The sequence below is a fragment of the Notamacropus eugenii genome, chromosome 1, assembly GCF_028372415.1.
Source record: "Notamacropus eugenii isolate mMacEug1 chromosome 1, mMacEug1.pri_v2, whole genome shotgun sequence".
Lineage (NCBI taxonomy): Eukaryota > Metazoa > Chordata > Mammalia > Diprotodontia > Macropodidae > Notamacropus > Notamacropus eugenii.
Window position 1 is genome coordinate 194,900,769 of NC_092872.1, and position 12,077 is coordinate 194,912,845.

Below are 12,077 nucleotides of genomic sequence, written 5' to 3' on the forward strand. Positions count from 1 at the left end.
TCAAGGACTGCCAAAATTTTGTTTTAGTAGTCCCAGCAATTAATGTGCTTGGTGTCTGAAACATGGTGGGCCCTTAAATCCTTGCTGATTGATTGCATTTCAACTGGAATGGCCACACTGGAAGATTTAGAATTTAATTTCATGTGTAATGGGGAGTCACTAAAATATTTTGAGAGAGAACAAATTTTGAGAAAAAATCTTTATGGAGGAGAGGAAAAAACAAAAGACTGAGATGTCAAATTTGTGTGACTAAGAGAATGGTGCTGCCAATAATAGAATTTGGGAGAGGAATCTCCTTCTCTTGACAATGGGAGGGATACACTAACAAACTGTTATTCCTTTGTTCTCCTTTTTGTCATATTTCATAGGGGTTATCACCCTTCTGTTATGACAACATCATTTTGGAACTGATTAAAATGAGTAGGATCATGACTTATCTTGTAAGAGTTATACCTTGGTCTCCTTGTAACATCATCTATTGACCATTTGGAAAATATTGGATCACTGAGTTGTGCAGGTTTTCCAAATGTTAGCATATTTTGTTAGGCAATATCAAAGAATAACATTCATTAATATCACCATTGGCCTCATCAGAAAAAATATCGAAATATTGGAAAGTTGCTAAACTCAGGGTGGCAGATGTAAATTTTTCAAAATTATCCTTTTTGCTAAAAGCTCAAATTTCAGCATTGGAAACATACTTTTAGTTGTTTTCCTTGAAGTGACAGACTTTCTTCATTCATTTTCAAGAAAGTGTCTTGTCAAATATCTAAGTCTGAATAACCATAATTTGTTAGAAACAGTGTGCTAGGGGAAAAAAATGGCTAGCTCTGCTCTCAACTCAGTCACATATGTGCATTTCCTCAAGGTAGTCATCATATTTCAGTGTGCAGCAGAAATGTTTTATGCACACCTCCCATTTCATCATAGAATATTGAAGACATGTACGCAGGGATTAACATTTAATAAAATTGAAAATTTTTATTGCTTCATCAAAAACATTTTTAAGCATTTATTTTTTAACTACAAGTGTGTAGTAGTGAAGAATATGACCACTGGTACTGGTAGTACTAGCCTTAGTGCAAACGTTTTCCTCACTATGGCTTTTATACCCTTAGTGTAAACAGGAAGATATTTATTGCAGGAAAAACTATGAGATTAAAAAAAGTATTCAATACTTTGAATATTTCAGCATCCTTTGTATTTGTTGCCAATCATTCACATAGAAAAATATCTCCCATGATTAGCTGCTGCTGACACCAGATGAATAAAAGCAAAACAGCAAATCCAGCCATGTCTATAGATTTATCCACTTGTAAAGCAAGAGTGCTGGTCTGCAGAGGAGATATTAACTCAGTCTTTATGATCACAGCTAAATCTTTAATTCACAGGTCATGTAGTCTCTGGAAAATACTCCATTGCATAATTTTGAGAGAATAAGAGTAAAAAAGGCAAATAATGACTTAGCTGTAGTAGAGTGAAGCTTTCCAGTGTAGGAGATGAGATTGACAAGCTGAGAGGTCTTTTACCTGACATCTGAATCAGAGCAGAACTAGACCTTTGTCTATAGTACTAGTCTTTTGGCTCTACTCCCCCTCTTCTAGGTCTTATCATATTCCACCTAGGACTAGTTGCCTCCCCCTCCCCTTCCTTCTCATCTCCAAAGGAAGGTAAATTTGTATGGTCAAAATATGCCCAGCTGACTTGGGTTTTACTGGCCAGTTTCCTTCCCTTCACTTCCCTTCTTTTCCTTTCCTTTCTCTTCCTTTCCTTTCCCCAAACCTTAAACCTACTGCACTCTGAAGGTGGGATGCCAATGGGCCCCTGCCTGAGAGCTCTTCTGGACCCTCCTAGCATTAGAGTGATTATCAATAGTAACTGTTGCTGTTTCCCTCCCAGCCTTATGTCTTTTTTTCACTTGGCCTCGTTAAAGGGGCTATGCCCTGGCTAATGCTTAAACAGTCCTATTCAGTGAATGGGCGTTACCTCACCCTAAGTGGGTATGTGCAAAGACCTTGGCCTAAAGAGCCCAAGGTCTCCCAGTGCATACTGGGTCATCTCCAGTCATCCTGATGAATATCTGGTCACTGGATTCAGATGGCTCTGGAGGAAAAGTGAAGCTGGTGACCTGCACAGCCCTCCCTCACTCAAATCAAAGTCAAGTGCAAGTCATGTCATCATTTCTCTGATGGCATGGTCTTCTTTGGCAGCAAAGGATGAACACAAAGTTATTTATACACATGCTTTTTCCTTCTCACTTACTAGCTAAAGTGCTACAACTTTTTCATCTTTATATCTCCTATAAGGCTTAGCACTTAGTAGGTATTCAATAGATAACTGTGGAATAAAAAATTGAAAGAAAAAAGGAATAAAGGAGTTGCCTAATTTTTTTTTTTAAATGGGAACTTTTTTTCAGTATAGAGATAAGAAATATAAGTAGTTTTCTGCTATAAACTTTGCTGGGAACCTAAGAAAAGTTGACTTCACTTCTATAAACTTTGATACAGTGAATTTTATGTTTGCCCATATAATATGATTTCACATAGAATCCAAGCCACATTTCATGGGTTTAAAATGTACAACCAGCACTTATATCTTTTATAGAATATATCTATTAAAATGTAGTTCTCTGGCTTTCAGGAGCAATGAAAATCAAAACATTGATCACTGATACCACCAAGCAATATATCAAGTAACATTTTCAGTGTGGCATGTTGTGAGCCAATCACAAAGCTTTCCTTCTCCGTTGATTTAGACTCTCATTGCTCCCCTGTGCAGTAAGACTGTGAAAAGAGGGTTGGTTTTGAAGCTGGACGAGCAGGGTTCAAGTCCTAGCTCTGCTGTTTTACTCCTTGTAGAGCCTTAGGCAAGTCACTGAGTCTTTCTGAGCCTACATGACTTCGAAAGTCCTTTCCCATCCTAGATCTGTGATCCCATGTGGCATTTCATTTAAGTTTATATAGAACTTCTAGCTTTCACACTGATTTCTTATATTGAACCATGAAAATAAATAACTTCCCCTAAATCTCACAGGATTGCAAATTGCTGTACATATGTTAGCTTTCCTCAAGGTTGGATGACATTCACACAAGAAGGCTGATCAAATGACCGTACAGGATTTTGCAGCCCTGCTGTTTCCTTTCAAAGTTCTGCCAACAAATAATGTCCACAGACCACCAACCCAAATGCTTTCTGGGATATTATCATCAAGGAAGCAAATCAATAAATCAACTTACAGATCCAAAAGAGAAAATAAGAATTTGCTTAAAAGGGACAAGCTGTCTCTGATGCAACCAAACACTAAGTATAGCTCTTGATATAAAGTAAGAATATAAATTCAGCCATTGCTCCATATGCTAGAAATTGACCCTGTGATTTTTTTTAAGTGTAGCATTATTTAAAATCACTGATCAACTAGAACTTTTCTTTTTAATTGATCCTTAATTACATTTTTTTTTTCTATTTCACAAGAGCGTTTGAGAGTTTCACATGATGTTGCTGGGATTTAAGCAGGAATGTTATACTGGTGAGAAAGCAGAAATTGCTGTTGACTGTCGATTGGACAGAACCAGTCTCTCATCTGTGGGTGGCTGGAGCCAAACAAAGCAGGTTAGAGAGAGGAAAATCAGGAATTGAACAGAAGTTTAATTTCAAAGTGAGGGAAATGGCTTGCAAACAGGGATATATGCTGGAGCCCCCCTGCTGGGGAGTGGAGGAGAGCACCCACTTTAGTACAGGGAATTCTCCATACTTATATGCTGCCCAATGAGCTATAGCCCTGACAGTGAGGTATAACAGCAACAATGGGACAAGTCTGATTCACAGCAGGACTTTTATGACTAGAAACAATTCTGTGATTTTGCTGTGGCTGAGATCATCCAGAGGATGAATGCAAAGGATTGTTGTTGTGCCAAGCTCAGGGCACAATTTGCTTGCTAGACCTTAGCTCTGGAAAACAGGATGTCTCCTAATATCTTGATAAGACCATATAAAATACATATCTAGATATGAAATGTCTTACAACTTATAAGATGGATTTTGTAGTTTAATTGATTGATCCAGTGGCATGATGCTGATTGGCAGCTCAGCCAGTCAGTGAGAGAGGATGCTGGAGGTGAGTGTCTTCTTTTCTTCCTCTATTCTTATGATTTAATCCAAATGAGAAGGTTCCCCAGCATCAGGCTGTGGATGCCCTCAGACTCCTGCTCATTGTCTGCTTTTCTACCCTGTAAGAGACTGGAAATAGCAAGGAAACTTCCAGCTGGGAGCTAGACATCTCCGGGGCAATGACTCCATTTTCCTCTTTAAGAAGTTATTTTAGTGACTAAGCATACTTGCCCTGAGAGAACCAGAAAACTTGGAATATCCTCTTAGCAAAGTTACCCAGGAGTCTGAAATGAACCTCACCCAGTGCACATAAGGATGCCTAACTTTTATGTAGTTGTATACCTCAGTTTCTCTCTCTACAAAACAGTGATCATTATCCAGAGTGCCTTCATGCCTTGAAAATGCTTATATAGAAGAGCTGCAGTAGTATTGAGAGCAGCGAGGTAGTTAGAAATGCATTAACTCTTTGAAGCCAGAAAGACATTTCTATTAAATCATTTAGGAAAAGAGTTAATGCGTATCTGAAAGCAGAGTGAATCATGCCCTTTCCTCTCTTTCTCAGAAACAAGTACACCTCATGTAGATGAAGTACATGGGTTTTATCATTGCTCTGGTCTAGATGTTTACATATCTGAAACAAATTCATTATATTAACACTGAATACTTGCTCACCCCCTTCACTGGATGCTCACAGGCTTAGATCAGTCCAGGAGGTCCCAAAATGGCTTGAAAGGGAGACTTCTGAATAGAGGGAAATCATTTAAAAGCTTTAAGGAGCAAGTGACATTTTGTTCCCTGAAAACTATTGTCTGACACAATTTGAACTGGTCAAGTATCCTAAGACCCTGAATTCAGTGACTGTACATTGAATTCCATTTATTCACCATGTTAGGCAAGGATCATCAAATCAATAAAATTACTGTGCCATCTGCCTTCCCCTTGCTCACCATCATAATGAAAAATGACTCCTTAAGTGTTCTGCAAGGCAATTAGCTCTGAATGGAGACTTGTAATGGGGACATTCTGAGTTACATTTGTATTCCAAACTTTGCTGGCAAAATGGAAAGGAAGCTGTTGCCCATATTAATAGATACATAAAATGTATAAATGGGGTAATTTGGTATTACACTATTTATGCATAATATTATACTACTGGAGAATCATGGGGATGGAAAGGATACTCAATAGACTTTTAGCCTGTTCAATTGCCTGCAGACAGGACCTGCAACCCCGAAATCATCTTGACAGATGAGTAACTGTTATTAAGACCCTCTGATTAAGGACCATCAGTAACTGCTCTAGGGATCCCATTCAGCCTTTTTTTAGTAGTCTTCCCTGTAATATAATCTCATTTCCTTCATTTCTTTCTTTATGTTCTAGACTCCTTAGAGAACAGCTACTATTTTCTTTCTCTAATGTCCATAAATACGCGGTCAATAATGGTTCAAACATCACTTTTTTTTAGTATTCTCTTTTCCAAGTTCAGTGTTCCTAGCTGCTTGACTTCCTTATACATCTCTGTCTTCATTGGATTAGCTCATCTCCATAGTTCTTCTCTGGTCCATCTTTAATATTTCCATGCACCGTACCTACTAATCTGGTGCTCTAAGAATTTCCAGTCCTTGGGTGGACATCAACTTAAAGAGTTTGAAAAAGGGAAGGGAAGGGAATAAACATTTATGCAGTGGCAACTTTGTGCTAGTCACTGTTAAGGGCTTTACAAATATATCATTTGATCCTCACAGCAACCTGTGAAGTAGTTGTCCTTATTTTCAGGTGAGAAAATTGAGGCAAACAGAAGTTAAATGACTTTCCCAGAGTCATACATCTAGTAAGTGTCTAAAACTGAACTTGATTCTTCTTGATGCCAAGCCCAACACTCTGTCAGCTCATGGAACCACCTAGCAACCACTACTGATCATGTAGTCCTTACTGGACGTGTAGCCCAAATAACTGGGAACAAAGGAAGTTGCTTGAGTTGCCCAATATTCAATAGTAACTGACAGAGTCAAGAAGAGAAACCAGATCTCTTGACTACTACACTTAGGTCCTTTTCCTTTGCCACCTTGAGAAAGATAGCCTTTGTCCTCCATTTCTTATTTCTATTTATGAACCAAGGTATCATATTTGCTTTTGCAGCAACTACTCTTTATAAAGGATGATTCTGCTTTTGGTCTGGTATGACCACAAATCCTGCTGTTGCCATGCAGTATGTGATTCTAAGAAGAGTTTTTAAAATTGTTATTTTAGCTCATCTGTTCTGTGGTTCAATAACAGATAGAAGGCTGATTTATAGTCACTAAAACCTGGGTTCAAATCCCAACCATTACACTTACTGGCCTTTTGACCATGAGCAAGTTGCATGTCACTTCTCATCTTTAGTTTCTACATCTTTAAGGCGAGGATAATAATATCTGTACTGGTTAACAAGGTTGCTATGAGGATCAAAGGAGATAATGTATGAAAAATTATTTGCACACTTCAGTGTGCTATGTCAGTTACAATTATTATTAATCATGACTTCATTCTTCAAAACCTTTTCAATGAAGTTCAGATAAAGACGATTCTGGGAAATATCACTATCCTGGTATTATTCTTTTATATTCCATGCTCTGTGGACTATTAAACAAGGTGATAAAATGATTGCTTTTATGTTTGAATAAAAGTATTAAGATGTAAGTTCATTTGCTGAAGGCTCAGTGAACACATCCTTGGTAGCCCTCTAATGGTATATACAGGAGTGATATGGACTTCATCTTACTTTCATGATTTTGATCTGCCAGGTCCATACTTTAGTCTTTTTGTGCCATGTAAATCAAAGGTACTGAGGCTTTGGCAAAGTCGCACCTATTAAGAATACTGTTCATAACTTTTTATGGATCAGTGTTCAGGTGATTTGGGGCAAGTTCCTTCTCTGATAATGGCCTCATTCCAACACAATTTATTGGATGAATTCTCAGGGACATTTTGTGATACATGTTTTGTAGTCTGGGGATTTGTCATCTGTCGAGACATGAAAAAATAATTTTTATATATAATTCTAACCACATGATCATGGCTTACTAGATATGCACTGGAAGCTAAATATTTACAACTTGAAAGTGATATATTGCAGGATTTCTACTGTTACCTTTCATAATCTACATTGATGATCAAATCTAGTCTCTTGAAAGATAAACCTTCTTTAATTTATGGTAGTAGATAATGACCTGATTCTAAATTGCTAACAGAAAAACCTCCATTTTCACAAATCAATCTACATGACCTGGGAATTGCTCAGTTCTTGGTCAGCATGATGTTGTTGACTTTCCATGGATGTATTGCCATGAGGGACATTTTGATTCAATTCTTTGATTTTAGATATTTCATAGATGCCAACTACAAGCAAACCATTTTTATTATATTTGAAAAATATCCTTATATGCACTTGCTGTCAGACTTGCTCAGAAGTGAAGTTGGCTTAATCCAGAAGTAATTTATAGGTCTTTGACCTCTATATCATGTTTCTAAAAATATCTGCTTATATTCTTCCTAGTTTTTGATGAGGAAGTGTTAGTCTTTGGGGGAGTTTTGTGAGGATACACGGGCAGCTAAGTGGCATAGTTTATAGAGTATTGGGCCTAGAGTCAGGAAGACCTGAGATCAGATCCAGCCTCAGATATTTGTTATATAACCTTGGGTTTAACCTCTTTTGCTTCTACTTCAAAAACTGCAAAGTAGGAATAATAAAGCACCTCTCTGCCAGGATTGTTGTGAGGATCAAATTAGATAATATTTTAGAATTGTTCAGCATAATGCCTGGCACATAGTAGGTACTATGTTTATTGTTACCATTATACGTCCCAAATCTCTTACAGTCTGGTTTATAGTTTGAAATTCTGCATTCAGATAGACATTTCATATGTGTTCATTGCTTTAAAGATGTTCTTCCCATTCAACTTTGATTTCAAGTTACCAGTTCCTCTCCTAATATTTCACCACTATCATCTCTGATATCTTTGTGCTAGATATCTTGCCTGGAAGAGACCAAGGTATTTGTAGGTATTGCTTTCACCTATTGTTTTTATAGCAACTCTGGATTCAACCTTGAAGTCTTTAGTCTTTATCTTTCCTTGGAGTGTAGTAAAAATTTTATAAGTCCAAGTGACATTTTGATATCATTGGAGAAAGATTCCATAAAATGATGTAGTTGTGTGTGTGTGTGTGTGTGTGTGTGTGTTTGGGAGGGAGCTGGATAACCACATAACTTGCATTCATCCAAGTATATTGTGATTAATAAGATGTTTGGGTTCTGTCCCTATTTAATTTGAAAAACACTTAATTCTATATAAGAATGATAATATTGGATTTAAGGAGGATGATAGGATGCTTGAATTATCTCCTTATAAATTGCCATATTTGATGAATTGTTCTTGACGATATTCTTGGTGGTGGTATGTTTTAAATAGATAACAATTTTCCATGTGAACATCAGATACTCTAATGTTCTCATTGTAGCTGGGTCTATTTTATGATGTCTATTGCAGCTCAAAATTACCCATGATTGTGAAATTGAGTCCCTTTTACGGTAATCAACAAAGACAATTTAAAAATTGTGATGTTTTCAATCAGTTTGTTCAATAACTACCAAATAGATAATGAATTATTCCTAATATCCATGGGAAGTTTGGTCATGGCTTTCATGCTTTTCTGGTAATCTATTGTTTTCTTGCGTGCGTGTGTGTGTGTGTGTGTGTGTGTGTGTGTGTGTGTGTGTGTGTAGATAGAAAGATATAGACAGTGATAAAAGCTGTGAATATTTTGTATCAAGTACTAAAAGAACCTACTGACTTACATTTGAAAGTTTTCTTACTTCTGAGTAACAGTTACACATTGCCTTCTTTTAAGAAAGCTTGGATAGGACTTGTGTCTCATGTAAGCTGGTGAAATGTTTTACTTGCAAAATTATTAAGGGCCAACCTAATGCTGGTACCTGTTAGTTAAAATTAGATTTGAGAATGAAATGAGGCACTTGCAAGTCACTGATCATTAACAAAAGGAGGTTTACTTAGCCATAACATAAAAAAGATAGGCCAGAAAAATACAGTGGCACTTATTTACTTGCCATGATTCCTTCATCTCGGTATGGAAACAATCAGCAGGGCAAAGCATGGTAACTACGTGATCTTCCAATGTCTACCAAGTCAGACAAACCTCCAGCTCGAAGTGGGGTGAAATATTCATGCTCTTACATGACAAGAAAGCTTCATGAAGGAGTCAAATGAGTCCTGGGTATAGATTTGTCAGCTTTGGGGGAAAACTTATCCGTGTGGTAGAAGAAAAGGCAGAAACTCTGGTAGATGTTGGTCCTATCACAAAAGTATTTCATTCTTCATTTATGGTTCTTATCCATCTTTGGTGCTTTTTGATTTTTCAGAGAAGCTAGAGTTTCAGTCACCTCCCTGATACAACCATTCTGTCATTTATTATATGAATGGTGTATAGGCTTTCCATTTCTTCTTTAATCTCATTTGTGTTTTCATGCTGAAAGCCTTTCTTGTCACCATAGAAACAACCACAACATTTTCCACGTTCTCCTTCAGGGATTTTCCACGATTTTGTATTTGCCTGTTTTTGTTTTATTATTTAATCTCTTGAGTAAATTGTTTTGATTGATGTAGCTTTGATTACTAATTAAAGTAATATTGTACTTCCATAACTGGTAATTAATTAGTAGTAGCAGTGATGGCGAGAAATGACTTTTGGCAGTGATCTTCCTCAAAAGTGATACATTGTGATCAATTATTTCTTTCTCATCTTGTTTATTGCACTGTAATTGCGTAATCAGTAACCTTGATGTTTCTGTAAGACTAGGGATCATGGTACTTTACATATATATGTACGTATACATATATATACACACACACATATGAGTATATGCATCTACAGAAAGAGAGAAAGAAAGAGGGAACAGAGAGAGAGGGACAGAGAAGAGAGGAGAGAGTTTGGGAGGGAGGTAGAGAAGAGAGATAAAAACTTATGGGAAAGAGGTTTCTCTAGTTTTAAAAACAAATACTACTTAAAAAATTTGGGTAGGACTTAGAACTAATTAACTAATGAAAAAGCTGTTGAAGGTTTAGTAATTTATTAATTTATATAAAATATCCTTTGAGTGTCTTAGAAACTGGGGTGAGAATGAATAAGGTTACAAGTCAAGCAGCAGGCTAAAGGTGGAGGGTTTGGTGTGATTATGAACGGTGCACCAAACATAACTTGGGACTCCCTTAAACTACACATAGGGCCAATCTTAAAACAATGTTCATGGTTTTTATTATTATTTATTATTGTTATCATTTGTTATAGTTAAAAAGTAAAATTGATGAACAGTCATTTCAAGGATCATCATTTTCCTATTCTTGAGGAAAGATACTTCATTATTCTTCAGTCTTGATTTTGTTTGTTAATGTTAGATGTTATCTAAAGATTTTGACCAGTTTTTAAAAACTGGGTATGATTCAGCAGGCTCTGTTGAGTTCTTCATTTTCAGCCTATGTAATCTATAGATATGTTGTTGGCTTTGTGTCCTCCTATTTCTTTTGTTGTTAGTTTTTGAGATCACAGCTGAACTTTTCCAAAGATGGGCTTTTAAAAAAATTAAAAGTCACTTACCTTTTTAGTGCTATTTATTATTAGCCTTCCCTGTACATCTGAAAAAGGCATTTTTATTCTTTTTTTTGTGCAATGCCTTAAAGAGTCACTTTCTCTCTTATAAGTATCTCTTCTACGTTTGTTCAGTTCCTTCACTGGTGCTTTAGACATTTTTCAATTCTCCGAAATTCTGTTCTACTTCTTTGGTAACCTGTCCTTTTTTCCCCTTTGTATAAGAATCACACCTAAATTTAACCTTTTTTGTACATTTTCAAGCCAAGTAGGCTTTTCTCCTAACCTTTCTTTTTTTTGATAAATTGGATTAATTTTAGGTACCATAAAATCATACTCACCTTGGAAACAGCCAGATCCCCAAGTGTCTGGATAATGCCATCAAAGGACCTAAGTTCCAACTGCAATTCAGCTGCTTCCTAACATGTTTTGTATTTTGAGCAAGTGACTTCACCTCTCTGGACCTCAGTCTGATCTGTAAAATGATGAGACTGGGTTGTATTATTTCTTCCATCTATAGGTCCTATGATCTATAATCATGGCATCACAGACCCTATAGATCCTATGATATTTTATTACTTTAAATTTGCTTCTACGGGGACTTCTTCCCTCTCCCTCAAAATGTGCATCTTTGGAGTTCATTTCATTTAGTTAGTTCCCCCCTTCCTTTTCTTGCTGTTTCAAATTCTGATAACGTATAGAAACTTTCACTCATGCAGCCTCTCGTTTTAAATACCATTTATAAGGATCAAATCAGGCCAAAATAGGCCTTCTAGTGCAACAGCTTTACTAATAAGGACTTGAAACTGGATGATCTATGGTATACTCAATTGTTTGTAGTAAGTACAATGCGTTACCATATTTCTTGTTGAAAAGTTAAACATATTTTAAATAATTAAGTATCTCATGGTTGTGGTGTGGGACTTACATGCTTTTTTCCCATTGAAAACACCCATAAATTATGTTGACAGGAACATGCTGTTACTGAGCAGGGGCGGGGGGGAGGGGGTGTTCCCAATACAAATTTCACTGGAGAATTTTATTCCAAATCTATTATGACCTCTTCTCAGCTGGAGGGAAAGAAAAGGACAATAGGCTGTGTGAGAGTCCAAAATAAGCAAAGACGTAACATAAAGGGAATAGAATGAAGATTTAGATTTGAGACATAAGATTCCACAGTAATCTTTAACAACATCAAAGATTTATAAGGAAAATGATCCTAGCTATATAGGTGTTGAGCTTGCAATGAATTTGCCATATTTTGTGATATAAAAAGGACAATAAGAAATATAAGAGATTTAATAAGTTGCTCAGAGATAAAATGTTATTTT

At 36.5% G+C, this 12,077-nt stretch overlaps 1 protein-coding gene across 4 annotated transcripts in view; it reads left to right on the forward strand.

Moving 5' to 3' along the window:
* ATRNL1 (attractin like 1) overlaps nt 1-12,077 on the forward strand; it is a 1,361,117-nt gene that overhangs the window by 1,096,877 nt on the left and 252,163 nt on the right. The gene's annotated exons all lie outside the window — the stretch shown is intronic.